This window comes from Petromyzon marinus, unplaced genomic scaffold, assembly GCF_048934315.1.
Source record: "Petromyzon marinus isolate PM22_M1 ecotype Great Lakes invasive population unplaced genomic scaffold, UKy_Petmar_22M1.pri1.0 PM_G_Scaffold_37, whole genome shotgun sequence".
In the NCBI taxonomy this organism is placed as follows: domain Eukaryota; kingdom Metazoa; phylum Chordata; class Hyperoartia; order Petromyzontiformes; family Petromyzontidae; genus Petromyzon; species Petromyzon marinus.
The window spans coordinates 1,820,299-1,836,484 of NW_027422950.1; positions in this window are offsets into that span (position 1 = coordinate 1,820,299).

The following is a 16,186-nucleotide window of genomic DNA, read 5'->3' on the forward strand; positions in this document are numbered from 1 at the left end:
ATGGGTTCTGGTTCATGTATATATGGCTTCTGTTTCATGTATATATGGCTTCCGGTTCATGTGTATATTGCTTCTGGTTCATGTATATATGGCTTCTGGTTCATGTATATATGGCTTCTGATTCATGTATATATGGCTTCTGGGTCATGTATATATGGCTTCTGGATCATGTATATATGGGTTCTGGTTCATGTATATATGGCTTCTGGTTCATGTATATATGGCTTCTGGGTCATGTATATATGGCTTCTGGATCATGTATATGGCTTCTGGGTCATGTATATATGGCTTCTGGTTCATGTATATATAGCTTCCGGATCATGTATATATGGCTTTTGATTCATGTATATATGGCTTCTGGTCCATGTATATATGGCTTCTGGTTCATGTATATATGGCTTCTGGTTCATGTATATATGGCTTCTGGGTCATGTATATATGGCTTCTGGATCATGTATATATGGGTTCTGGTTCATGTATATATGGCTTCTGGTTCATGTATATATGGCTTCTGGGTCATGTATATATGGCTTCTGGATCATGTATATATGGGTTCTGGTTCATGTATATATGGCTTCTGTTTCATGTATATATGGCTTCCGGTTCATGTGTATATTGCTTCTGGTTCATGTATATATGGCTTCTGGTTCATGTATATGGCTTCTGATTCATGTATATATGGCTTCTGGGTCATGTATATATGGCTTCTGGGTCATGTATATATGGCTTCTGGATCATGTATATATGGGTTCTGGTTCATGTGTATATTGCTTCTGGTTCATGTATATATGGCTTCTGGTTCATGTATATATGGCTTCTGGTTCATGTATATATGGCTTCTGATTCATGGATATATGGCTTCTGGTTCATGTATATATGGCTTCTGGTTCATGTATATATGGCTTCTGGTTCATGTGTATATTGCTTCTGGTTCATGTATATATGGCTTCTGGTTCATGTGTATATGGCTTCTGGTTCATGTATATATGGCTTCTGGTTCATGTATATATGGCTTTTGCTTCATGTATATATGCCTTCTGGATCATGTATATATGGCTTCTGGTTCATGTATATATGGCTTCTGGTTCATGTATATATGGCTTCTGGTTCATGTATATATTGCTTCTGGATCATGTATATATGGCTTCTGGATCATGTATATATGGCTTCTGGGTCATGTATATATGGGTTCTGGGTCATGTATATATGGGTTCTGGTTCATGTATATATGGCTTCTGTTTCATGTATATATGGCTTCCGGTTCATGTGTATATTGCTTCTGGTTCATGTATATATGGCTTCTGGTTCATGTATATATGGCTTCTGATTCATGTATATATGGCTTCTGGGTCATGCATATATGGCTTCTGGATCATGTATATATGGCTTCTGGATCATGTATATATGGGTTCTGGTTCATGTATATATGGCTTCTGGTTCATGTGTATATTACTTCTGGTTCATGTATATATGGCTTCTGGTTCATGTATATATGGCTTCTGGTTCATGTATATATGGCTTCTGATTCATGGATATATGGCTTCTGGTTCATGTATATATGGCTTCTGGTTCATGTATATATGGCTTTTGCTTCATGTATATATGCCTTCTGGTTAATGTATATATGCCTTCTGGTTCCTGTATATATGGCTGCTGGTTCATGTATATATGGCTGCTGGTTCATGTATATATGGCTGCTGGTTCATGTATATATGGCTTCTGGATCATGTATATATGGCTTCTGGTTCATGTATATATTGCTTCTGGATCATGTATATATGGCTTCTGGATCATGTATATGGCTTCTGGGTCATGTATATATGGCTTCTGGTTCATGTATATATAGCTTCCGGATCATGTATATATGGCTTTTGATTCATGTATATATGGCTTCTGGTCCATGTATATATGGCTTCTGGTTCATGTATATATGGCTTCTGGTTCATGTATATATGGCTTCTGGTTGATGTATATATGGCTTCTGGTTCATGTATATATAGCTTCTGGTTCATGTATATATGGCTTCTGGTTCATGTATATATGGCTTCTGGTTCATGTATATATGGCTTCTGGGTCATGTATATATGGCTTCTGGATCATGTATATATGGGTTCTGGTTCATGTATATATGGCTTCTGTTTCATGTATATATGGCTTCCGGTTCATGTGTATATTGCTTCTGGTTCATGTATATATTGCTTCTGGTTCATGTATATATGGCTTCTGGTTCATGTATATATGGCTGCTGGTTCATGTATATATGGCTTCTGGATCATGTATATATGGCTTCTGGTTCATGTATATATTGCTTCTGGATCATGTATATATGGCTTCTGGATCATGTATATGGCTTCTGGGTCATGTATATATGGCTTCTGGTTCATGTATATATAGCTTCCGGATCATGTATATATGGCTTTTGATTCATGTATATATGGCTTCTGGTCCTTGTATATATGGCTTCTGGTTCATGTATATATGGCTTCTGGTTCATGTATATATGGCTTCTGGTTGATGTATATATGGCTTCTGGTTCATGTATATATAGCTTCTGGTTCATGTATATATGGCTTCTGGTTCATGTATATATGGGTTCTGGTTCATGTATATATGGCTTCTGGGTCATGTATATATGGCTTCTGGCTCATGTATATATGGGTTCTGGTTCATGTATATATGGCTTCTGTTTCATGTATATATGGCTTCCGGTTCATGTGTATATTGCTTTTGGTTCATGTATATATGGCTTCTGGTTCATGTATATATGGCTTCTGATTCATGTATATATGGCTTCCTGGGTCATGTATATATGGCTTCTGGATCATGTATATATGGCTTCTGGTTCATGTATATATGGCTTCTGGTTCATGTGTATATTGCTTCTGGTTCATGTATATATGGCTTCTGGTTCATGTGTATATGGCTTCTGGATCATGTATATATTGCTTCTGGTTCATGTATATATGGCTTCTGGTTCATGTGTATATGGCTTCTGGTTCATGTATATATGGCTTCTGGTTCATGTATATATGGCTTTTGCTTCATGTATATATGCCTTCTGGTTCATGTATATATGCCTTCTGGTTCCTGTTTATATGGCTTCTGGTTCATGTATATATGGCTGCTGGTTCATGTATATATGGCTTCTGGATCATGTATATATGGCTTCTGGTTCATGTATATATGGCTTCTGGTTCATGTATATATGGCTTCTGGTTCATGTATATATGGCTTTTGCTTCATGTATATATGCATTCTGGTTCATGTATATATGGCTTCTGGTTCCTGTATATATGGCTTCTGGTTCATGTATATATGGCTGCTGGTTCATGTATATATGGCTTCTGGATCATGTATATATGGCTTCTGGTTCATGTATATATGGCTTCTGGTTCATGTATATATGGCTTCTGGTTCATGTATATATTGCTTCTGGATCATGTATATATGGCTTCTGGATCATGTATATGGCTTCTGGGTCATGTATATATGGCTTCTGGTTCATGTATATATGGCTTCTGGTCCATGTATATATGGCTTCTGGTTCATGTATATATGGCTTCTGGTTCATGTATATATGGCTTCTGGTTCATGTATATATTGCTTCTGGATCATGTATATATGGCTTCTGGTCCATGTATATATGGCTTCTGGATCATGTATATATTGCTTCTGGATCATGTATATATGGCTTCTGGATCATGTATATGGCTTCTGGGTCATGTATATATGGCTTCTGGTTCATCTATATATGGCTTCTGGTCCATGTATATATGGCTTCTGGTTCATGTATATATGGCTTCTGGTTCATGTATATATGGCTTCTGGTTCATGTATATATTGCTTCTGGATCATGTATATATGGCTTCTGGTCCATGTATATATGGCTTCTGGTTCATGTATATATGGCTTCTGGTTCATGTATATATGGCTTCTGGGTCATGTATATATGGCTTCTGGATCATGTATATATGGGTTCTGGTTCATGTATATATGGCTTCTGGTTCATGTGCATATTGCTTCTGGTTCATGTATATATGGCTTCTGGTTCATGTATAAATGGCTTTTGCTTCATGTATATATGCCTTCTGGTTCATGTATATATGGCTTCTGGTTCCTGTATATATGGCTTCTGGTTCATGTATATATGGCTGCTGGTTCATGTATATATGGCTTCTGGATCATGTATATATGGCTTCTGGTTCATGTATATATGGCTTCTGGTCCATGTATATATGGCTTCTGGATCATGTATATATTGCTTCTGGATCATGTATATATGGCTTCTGGTCCATGTATATATGGCTTCTGGTTCATGTATATATGGCTTCTGGTTCATGTATATATGGCTTCTGGGTCATGTATATATGGCTTCTGGATCATGTATATATGGGTTCTGGTTCATGTATATATGGCTTCTGGTTCATGTGTATATTGCTTCTGGTTCATGTATATATGGCTTCTGGTTCATGTATAAATGGCTTTTGCTTCATGTATATATGCCTTCTGGTTCATGTATATATGGCTTCTGGTTCCTGTATATATGGCTTCTGGTTCATGTATATATGGCTGCTGGTTCATGTATATATGGCTTCTGGATCATGTATATATGGCTTCTGGTTCATGTATATATGGCTTCTGGTCCATGTATATATGGCTTCTGGATCATGTATATATTGCTTCTGGATCATGTATATATGGCTTCTGGATCATGTATATGGCTTCTGGGTCATGTATATATGGCTTCTGGTTCATCTATATATGGCTTCTGGTCCATGTATATATGGCTTCTGGTTCATGTATATATGGCTTCTGGTTCATGTATATATGGCTTCTGGTTCATGTATATATTGCTTCTGGATCATGTATATATGGCTTCTGGTCCATGTATATATGGCTTCTGGTTCATGTATATATGGCTTCTGGTTCATGTATATATGGCTTCTGGGTCATGTATATATGGCTTCTGGATCATGTATATATGGGTTCTGGTTCATGTATATATGGCTTCTGGTTCATGTGTATATTGCTTCTGGTTCATGTATATATGGCTTCTGGTTCATGTATAAATGGCTTTTGCTTCATGTATATATGCCTTCTGGTTCATGTATATATGGCTTCTGGTTCCTGTATATATGGCTTCTGGTTCATGTATATATGGCTGCTGGTTCATGTATATATGGCTTCTGGATCATGTATATATGGCTTCTGGTTCATGTATATATGGCTTCTGGTTCATGTATATATGGCTTCTGGTTCATGTATATATTGCTTCTGGATCATGTATATGGCTTCTGGGTCATGTATATATGGCTTCTGGTTCATGTATATATGGCTTCTGGTTCATGTATATATAGCTTCCGGATCATGCATATATGGCTTTTGATTCATGTATATATGGCTTCTGGTCCATGTATATATGGCTTCTGGTTCATGTATATATGGCTTCTGGTTCATGTATATATGGCTTCTGGGACATGTATATATGGCTTCTGGATCATGTATATATGGGTTCTGGTTCATGTATATATGGCTTCTGTTTCATGTATATATGGCTTCTGGTTCATGTATATATGGCTTCTGGTTCCTGTATATATGGCTTCTGGTTCATGTATATATGGCTGCTGGTTCATGTATATATGGCTTCTGGATCATGTATATATGGCTTCTGGATCATGTATATATGGCTTCTGGTTCATGTATATATGGCTTCTGGTTCATGTATATATGGCTTCTGGTTCATGTATATATGGCTGCTGGTTCATGTATATATGGCTTCTGGATCATGTATATATGGCTTCTGGATCAAGTATATATGGCTTCTGGTTCATGTATATATGGCTTCTGGTTCATGTATATATGGCTTCTGGTTCATGTATATATGGCTTCTGGATCATGTATATATGGCTTCTGGTTCATGTATATATGGCTTCTGGTCCATGTATATATGGCTTTTGGTTCATGTATATATGGCTTCTGGTTCATGTATATATGGCTTCTGGTTGATGTATATATGGCTTCTGGTTCATGTATATATGGCTTCTGGTTCATGTATATATGGCTGCTGGTTCATGTATATATGGCTTCTGGATCATGTATATATGGCTTCTGGTTCATGTATATATGGCTTCTGGTTCATGTATATATGGCTTCTGGTTCATGTATATATTGCTTCTGGATCATGTATATATGGCTTCTGGATCATGTATATGGCTTCTGGGTCATGTATATATGGCTTCTGGTTCATGTATATATAGCTTCCGGATCATGTATATATGGCTTTTGATTCATGTATATATGGCTTCTGGTCCATGTATATATGGCTTCTGGTTCATGTATATATGGCTTCTGGTTCATGTATATATGGCTTATGGTTCATGTATATATGGCTTCTGGGTCATGTATATATGGCTTCTGGATCATGTATATATGGGTTCTGGTTCATGTATATATGGCTTCTGTTTCATGTATATATGGCTTCTGGTTCATGTATATATGGCTTCTGGGTCATGTATATATGGCTTCTGGGTCATGTATATATAGCTTCTGGTTCATGTATATATGGCTTCTGGTTCATGCATATATGGCTTCTGGTTCATGCATATATGGCTTCTGGGTAATATATATATGGCTTCTGGATCATGTATATATGGGTTCTGGTTCATGTATATATGGCTTCTGTTTCATGTATATATGGCTTCTGATTCATGTGTATATTGCTTCTGGTTCATGTATATATTGCTTCTGGTTCATGTATATATTGCTTCTGGTTCATGTATATATGGCTTCTGGTTCATGTATATATGGCTTCTGGTTCATGTGTATATGGCTTCTGGTTCATGTATATATGGCTTTTGGTTCATGTATATATGGCTTCTGGGTCATGTATATATGGCTTCTGGATCATGTATATATGGGTTCTGGTTCATGTATATATGGCTTCTGGTTCATGTGTATATTGCTTCTGGTTCATGTATATATGGCTTCTGGTTCATGTATATATGGCTTCTGGTTCATGTATATATGGCTTCTGGGACATGTATATATGGCTTCTGGATCATGTATATATGGGTTCTGGTTCATGTATATATGGCTTCTGTTTCATGTATATATGGCTTCTGATTCATGTGTATATTGCTTCTGGTTCATGTGTATATTGCTTCTGGTTCATGTATATATTGCTTCTGGTTCATGTATATATGGCTTCTGGTTCATGTATATATGGCTTCTGGTTCATGTGTATATGGCTTCTGGTTCATGTATATATGGCTTCTGGTTCATGTATATATGGCTTTTGCTTCATGTATATATGCCTTCTGGTTCATGTATATATGCCTTCTGGTTCATGTATATATGGCTTTTGCTTCATGTATATATGGCTTCTGGTTCATGTATATATGGCTTCTGGTTCATGTATATATGGCTTCTGGTTCATGTATATATGGCTTCTGGTTCATGTATATATGGCTTCTGGGTCATGTATATATGGCTTCTGGATCATGTATATATGGCTTCTGGTTCATGTATATATGGCTTCTGTTTCATGTATATATGGCTTCTGGTTCATGTGTATATTGCTTCTGGTTCATGTATATATGGCTTCTGGTTCATGTATATATGGCTTCTGATTCATGTATATATGGCTTCTGGTTGATGTATATATGGCTTCTGGTTCATGTATATATGGCTTCTGGTTCATGTATATATGGCTTCTGGATCATGTATATATGGGTTCTGGTTCATGTATATATAGCTTCCGGATCATGTATATATGGCTTTTGATTCATGTATATATGGCTTCTGGTCCATGTATATATGGCTTCTGGTTCATGTATATATGGCTTCTGGTTCATGTATATATGGCTTCTGGGTCATGTATATATGGCTTCTGGATCATGTATATATGGCTTCTGGTTCATGTATATATGGCTTCTGGTTCATGTATATATGGCTTCTGGTTCCTGTATATATGGCTTCTGGTTCATGTATATATGGCTGCTGGTTCATGTATATATGGCTTCTGGATCATGTATATATGGCTTCTGGATCATGTATATATGGCTTCTGGTTCATGTATATATGGCTTCTGGTTCATGTATATATGGCTTCTGGTTCATGTATATATGGCTGCTGGTTCATGTATATATGGCTTCTGGATCATGTATATATGGCTTCTGGATCATGTATATATGGCTTCTGGTTCATGTATATATGGCTTCTGGTTCATGTATATATGGCTTCTGGTTCATGTATATATGGCTTCTGGATCATGTATATATGGCTTCTGGTTCATGTATATATGGCTTCTGGTTCATGTATATATGGCTTCTGGTTCATGTATATATAGCTTCCGGATCATGTATATATGGCTTTTGATTCATGTATATATGGCTTCTGGTCCATGTATATATGGCTTCTGGTTCATGTATATATGGCTTCTGGTTCATGTATATATGGCTTCTGGTTGATGTATATATGGCTTCTGGTTCATGTATATATGGCTTCTGGTTCATGTATATATGGCTGCTGGTTCATGTATATATGGCTTCTGGATCATGTATATATGGCTTCTGGTTCATGTATATATGGCTTCTGGTTCATGTATATATGGCTTCTGGTTCATGTATATATTGCTTCTGGATCATGTATATATGGCTTCTGGATCATGTATATGGCTTCTGGGTCATGTATATATGGCTTCTGGTTCATGTATATATAGCTTCCGGATCATGTATATATGGCTTTTGATTCATGTATATATGGCTTCTGGTCCATGTATATATGGCTTCTGGTTCATGTATATATGGCTTCTGGTTCATGTATATATGGCTTCTGGTTCATGTATATATGGCTTCTGGTTCATGTATATATGGCTTCTGGGTCATGTATATATGGCTTCTGGATCATGTATATATGGGTTCTGGTTCATGTATATATGGCTTCTGTTTCATGTATATATGGCTTCTGGTTCATGTATATATGGCTTCTGGGTCATGTATATATGGCTTCTGGGTCATGTATATATAGCTTCTGGTTCATGTATATATGGCTTCTGGTTCATGCATATATGGCTTCTGGTTCATGCATATATGGCTTCTGGGTAATATATATATGGCTTCTGGATCATGTATATATGGGTTCTGGTTCATGTATATATGGCTTCTGTTTCATGTATATATGGCTTCTGATTCATGTGTATATTGCTTCTGGTTCATGTATATATTGCTTCTGGTTCATGTATATATTGCTTCTGGTTCATGTATATATGGCTTCTGGTTCATGTATATATGCCTTCTGGTTCCTGTATATATGGCTTCTGGTTCATGTATATATGGCTGCTGGTTCATGTATATATGGCTTCTGGATCATGTATATATGGCTTCTGGTTCATGTATATATGGCTTCTGGTTCATGTATATATGGCTTCTGGTTCATGTATATATTGCTTCTGGATCATGTATATATGGCTTCTGGATCATGTATATGGCTTCTGGGTCATGTATATATGGCTTCTGGTTCATGTATATATAGCTTCCGGATCATGTATATATGGCTTTTCATTCATGTATATATGGCTTCTGGTCCATGTATATATGGCTTCTGGTTCATGTATATATGGCTTCTGGTTCATGTATATATGGCTTCTGGTTCATGTATATATGGCTTCTGGGTCATGTATATATGGCTTCTGTTTCATGTATATATGGCTTCTGGTTCATGTGTATATTGCTTCTGGTTCATGTATATATGGCTTCTGGTTCATGTATATATGGCTTCTTATTCATGTATATATGGCTTCTGATTCATGTATATATGGCTTCTGGGTCATGTATATATGGCTTCTGGATCATGTATATATGGGTTCTGGTTCATGTATATATGGCTTCTGGTTCATGTGTATATTGCTTCTGGTTCATGTATATATGGCTTCTGGTTCATGTATATATGGCTTCTGGTTCATGTATATATGGCTTCTGGGTCATGTATATATAGCTTCTGGTTCATGTATATATGGCTTCTGGTTCATGCATATATGGCTTCTGGTTCATGCATATATGGCTTCTGGGTAATGTATATATGGCTTCTGGATCATGTATATATGGGTTCTGGTTCATGTATATATGGCTTCTGTTTCATGTATATATGGCTTCTGGTTCATGTGTATATTGCTTCTGGTTCATGTATATATTGCTTCTGGTTCATGTATATATTGCTTCTGGTTCATGTATATATGGCTTCTGGTTCATGTGTATATGGCTTCTGGTTCATGTATATATGGCTTCTGGTTCATGTATATATGGCTTTTGCTTCATGTATATATGCCTTCTGGTTCATGTATATATGGCTTCTGGTTCATGTATATATTGCTTCTGGATCATGTATATATGGGTTCTGGTTCATGTATATATGGCTTCTGTTTCATGTATATATGGCTTCCGGTTCATGTGTATATTGCTTCTGGTTCATGTATATATGGCTTCTGGTTCATGTATATATGGCTTCTGGTTCATGTATATATGGCTTCTGGGTCATGTATATATGGGTTCTGGTTCATGTATATATGGCTTCTGATTCATGTATATATGGCTTCTGGGTCATGTATATATGGCTTATGGATCATGTATATATGGCTTCTGGTTCATGTATATATGGCTTCTGGTTCATGTGTATATTGCTTCTGGTTCATGTATATATGGCTTCTGGTTCATGTATATATGGCTTCTTTTCATGTATATATGGCTTCTGATTCATGTATATATGGCTTCTGGGTCATGTATATATGGCTTCTGGATCATGTATATATGGCTTCTGGTTCATGTATATATGGCTTCTGGTTCATGTATATATGGCTTCTGGTTCATGGATATATGGCTTCTGGTTCATGTATATATGGCTTCTGGTTCATGTATATATGGCTTTTGCTTCATGTAAATATGCCTTCTGGTTCATGTATATATGTCTTCTGGTTCCTGTATATATGGCTTCTGGTTCATGTATATATGGCTGCTGGTTCATGTATATATGGCTTCTGGATCATGTATATATGGCTTCTGGTTCATGTATATATGGCTTCTGGTTCATGTATATATTGCTTCTGGATCATGTATATATGGCTTCTGGATCATGTATTTGGCTTCTGGGTCATGTATATATGGCTTCTGGGTCATGTATATATGGGTTCTGGTTCATGTATATATGGCTTCTGTTTCATGTATATATGGCTTCCGGTTCATGTGTATATTGCTTCTGGTTCATGTATATATGGCTTCTGGTTCATGTATATATGGCTTCTGATTCATGTATATATGGCTTCTGGGTCATGTATATATGGCTTCTGGATCATGTATATATGGCTTCTGGATCATGTATATATGGGTTCTGGTTCATGTATATATGGCTTCTGGTTCATGTATATATGGCTTCTGGGTCATGTATATATGGCTTCTGGATCATGTATATGGCTTCTGGGTCATGTATATATGGCTTCTGGTTCATGTATATATAGCTTCCGGATCATGTATATATGGCTTTTGATTCATGTATATATGGCTTCTGGTCCATGTATATATGGCTTCTGGTTCATGTATATATGGCTTCTGATTCATGTATATATGGCTTCTGGGTCATGTATATATGGCTTCTGGTTGATGTATATATGGCTTCTTGTTCATGTATATATGGCTTCTGGTTCATGTATATATGGCTTCTGGTTCATGTATATATGGCTTCTGGGTCATGTATATATGGCTTCTGGATCATGTATATGGCTTCTGGGTCATGTATATATGGATTCTGGTTCATGTATATATAGCTTCCGGATCATGTATATATGGCTTTTGATTCATGTATATATGGCTTCTGGTCCATGTATATATGGCTTCTGGTTCATGTATATATGGCTTCTGGTTCATGTATATATGGCTTCTGGTTGATGTATATATGGCTTCTGGTTCATGTATATATGGCTTCTGGTTCATGTATATATGGCTTCTGGTTCATGTATATATGGCTTCTGGTGCATGTATATATGGCTTCTGGATCATGTATATATGGCTTCTCGTTCATGTATATATGGCTTCTGGTTCATGTATATATGGCTTCTGGTTCATGTATATATAGCTTCCGGATCATGTATATATGGCTTTTGATTCATGTATATATGGCTTCTGGTCCATGTATATATGGCTTCTGGTTCATGTATATATGGCTTCTGGTTCATGTATATATGGCTTCTGGTTCATGTATATATGGCTTCTGGTTCATGTATATATGGCTGCTGGTTCATGTATATATGGCTTCTGGATCATGTATATATGGCTTCTGGTTCATGTATATATGGCTTCTGGTTCATGTATATATGGCTTCTGGTTCATGTATATATTGCTTCTGGATCATGTATATGGCTTCTGGGTCATGTATATATGGCTTCTGGTTCATGTATATATGGCTTCTGGTTCATGTATATATAGCTTCCGGATCATGTATATATGGCTTTTGATTCATGTATATATGGCTTCTGGTCCATGTATATATGGCTTCTGGTTCATGTATATATGGCTTCTGGTTCATGTATATATGGCTTCTGGTTCATGTATATATGGATTCTGGGTCATGTATATATGGCTTCTGGATCATGTATATATGGGTTCTGGTTCATGTATATATGGCTTCTGTTTCATGTATATATGGCTTCTGGTTCATGTATATATGGCTTCTGGGTCATGTATATATGGCTTCTGGGTCATGTATATATAGCTTCTGGTTCATGTATATATGGCTTCTGGTTCATGCATATATGGCTTCTGGTTCATGCATATATGGCTTCTGGGTAATATATATATGGCTTCTGGATCATGTATATATGGGTTCTGGTTCATGTATATATGGCTTCTGTTTCATGTATATATGGCTTCTGATTCATGTGTATATTGCTTCTGGTTCATGTATATATTGCTTCTGGTTCATGTATATATTGCTTCTGGTTCATGTATATATGGCTTCTGGTTCATGTGTATATGGCTTCTGGTTCATGTATATATGGCTTCTGGTTCATGTATATATGGCTTTTGCTTCATGTATATATGCCTTCTGGTTCATGTATATATGCCTTCTGGTTCCTGTATATATGGCTTCTGGTTCATGTATATATGGCTGCTGGTTCATGTATATATGGCTTCTGGATCATGTATATATGGCTTCTGGTTCATGTATATATGGCTTCTGGTTCATGTATATATGGCTTCTGGTTCATGTATATATTGCTTCTGGATCATGTATATATGGCTTCTGGATCATGTATATGGCTTCTGGGTCATGTATATATGGCTTCTGGTTCATGTATATATAGCTTCCGGATCATGTATATATGGCTTTTGATTCATGTATATATGGCTTCTGGTCCATGTATATATGGCTTCTAGTTCATGTATATATGGCTTCTGGTTCATGTATATATGGCTTCTGGTTCATGTATATATGGCTTCTGGGTCATGTATATATGGCTTCTGGATCATGTATATATGGGTTCTGGTTCATGTATATATAGCTTCCGGATCATGTATATATGGCTTTTGATTCACGTATATATGGCTTCTGGTCCATGTATATATGGCTTCTGGTTCATGTATATATGGCTTCTGGTTCATGTATATATGGCTTCTGGTTCATGTATATATGGCTTTTGGGTCATGTATATATGGCTTCTGGATCATGTATATATGGCTTCTGGTTCATGTATATATGGCTTCTGTTTCATGTATATATGGCTTCTGGTTCATGTGTATATTGCTTCTGGTTCATGTATATATGGCTTCTGGTTCATGTATATATGGCTTCTGATTCATGTATATATGGCTTCTGGTTGATGTATATATGGCTTCTGGTTCATGTATATATGGCTTCTGGTTCATGTATATATGGCTTCTGGTTCATGTATATATGGCTTCTGGTTCCTGTATATATGGCTTCTGGTTCATGTATATATGGCTGCTGGTTCATGTATATATGGCTTCTGGATCATGTATATATGGCTTCTGGATCATGTATATATGGCTTCTGGTTCATGTATATATGGCTTCTGGTTCATGTATATATGGCTTCTGGTTCATGTATATATGGCTGCTGGTTCATGTATATATGGCTTCTGGATCATGTATATATGGCTTCTGGATCATGTATATATGGCTTCTGGTTCATGTATATATGGCTTCTGGTTCATGTATATATGGCTTCTGGTTCATGTATATATGGCTTCTGGATCATGTATATATGGCTTCTGGTTCATGTATATATGGCTTCTGGTTCATGTATATATGGCTTCTGGTTCATGTATATATAGCTTCCGGATCATGTATATATGGCTTCTGATTCATGTATATATGGCTTCTGGGTCATGTATATATGGCTTCTGGGTCATGTATATATGGCTTCTGGATCATGTATATATGGCTTTTGCTTCATGTATATATGCCTTCTGGTTCATGTATATATGCCTTCTGGTTCCTGTATATATGGCTTCTGGTTCATGTATATATGGCTGCTGGTTCATGTATATATGGCTTCTGGATCATGTATATATGGCTTCTGGTTCATGTATATATGGCTTCTGGTTCATGTATATATGGCTTCTGGTTCATGTATATATTGCTTCTGGATCATGTATATATGGCTTCTGGATCATGTATATGGCTTCTGGGTCATGTATATATGGCTTCTGGTTCATGTATATATAGCTTCCGGATCATGTATATATGGCTTTTGATTCATGTATATATGGCTTCTGGTCCATGTATATATGGCTTCTAGTTCATGTATATATGGCTTCTGGTTCATGTATATATGGCTTCTGGTTCATGTATATATGGCTTCTGGGTCATGTATATATGGCTTCTGGATCATGTATATATGGGTTCTGGTTCATGTATATATAGCTTCCGGATCATGTATATATGGCTTTTGATTCACGTATATATGGCTTCTGGTCCATGTATATATGGCTTCTGGTTCATGTATATATGGCTTCTGGTTCATGTATATATGGCTTCTGGTTCATGTATATATGGCTTTTGGGTCATGTATATATGGCTTCTGGATCATGTATATATGGCTTCTGGTTCATGTATATATGGCTTCTGTTTCATGTATATATGGCTTCTGGTTCATGTGTATATTGCTTCTGGTTCATGTATATATGGCTTCTGGTTCATGTATATATGGCTTCTGATTCATGTATATATGGCTTCTGGTTGATGTATATATGGCTTCTGGTTCATGTATATATGGCTTCTGGTTCATGTATATATGGCTTCTGGTTCATGTATATATGGCTTCTGGTTCCTGTATATATGGCTTCTGGTTCATGTATATATGGCTGCTGGTTCATGTATATATGGCTTCTGGATCATGTATATATGGCTTCTGGATCATGTATATATGGCTTCTGGTTCATGTATATATGGCTTCTGGTTCATGTATATATGGCTTCTGGTTCATGTATATATGGCTGCTGGTTCATGTATATATGGCTTCTGGATCATGTATATATGGCTTCTGGATCATGTATATATGGCTTCTGGTTCATGTATATATGGCTTCTGGTTCATGTATATATGGCTTCTGGTTCATGTATATATGGCTTCTGGATCATGTATATATGGCTTCTGGTTCATGTATATATGGCTTCTGGTTCATGTATATATGGCTTCTGGTTCATGTATATATAGCTTCCGGATCATGTATATATGGCTTTTGATTCATGTATATATGGCTTCTGGTCCATGTATATATGGCTTCTGGTTCATGTATATATGGCTTCTGGTTCATGTATATATGGCTTCTGGTTGATGTATATATGGCTTCTGGTTCATGTATATATGGCTTCTGGTTCATGTATATATGGCTGCTGGTTCATGTATATATGGCTTCTGGATCATGTATATATGGCTTCTGGTTCATGTATATATGGCTTCTTGTTCATTTTTATATGGCTTCTGGTTCATGTATATATGGCTTCTGGATCATGTATATGGCTTCTGGGTCATGTATATATGGCTTCTGGTTCATGTATATATAGCTTCTGGTTCATGTATATATAGCTTCCGGATCATGTATATATGGCTTTTGATTCATGTATATATGGCTTCTGGTCCATGTATATATGGCTTCTGGTTCATGTATATATGGCTTC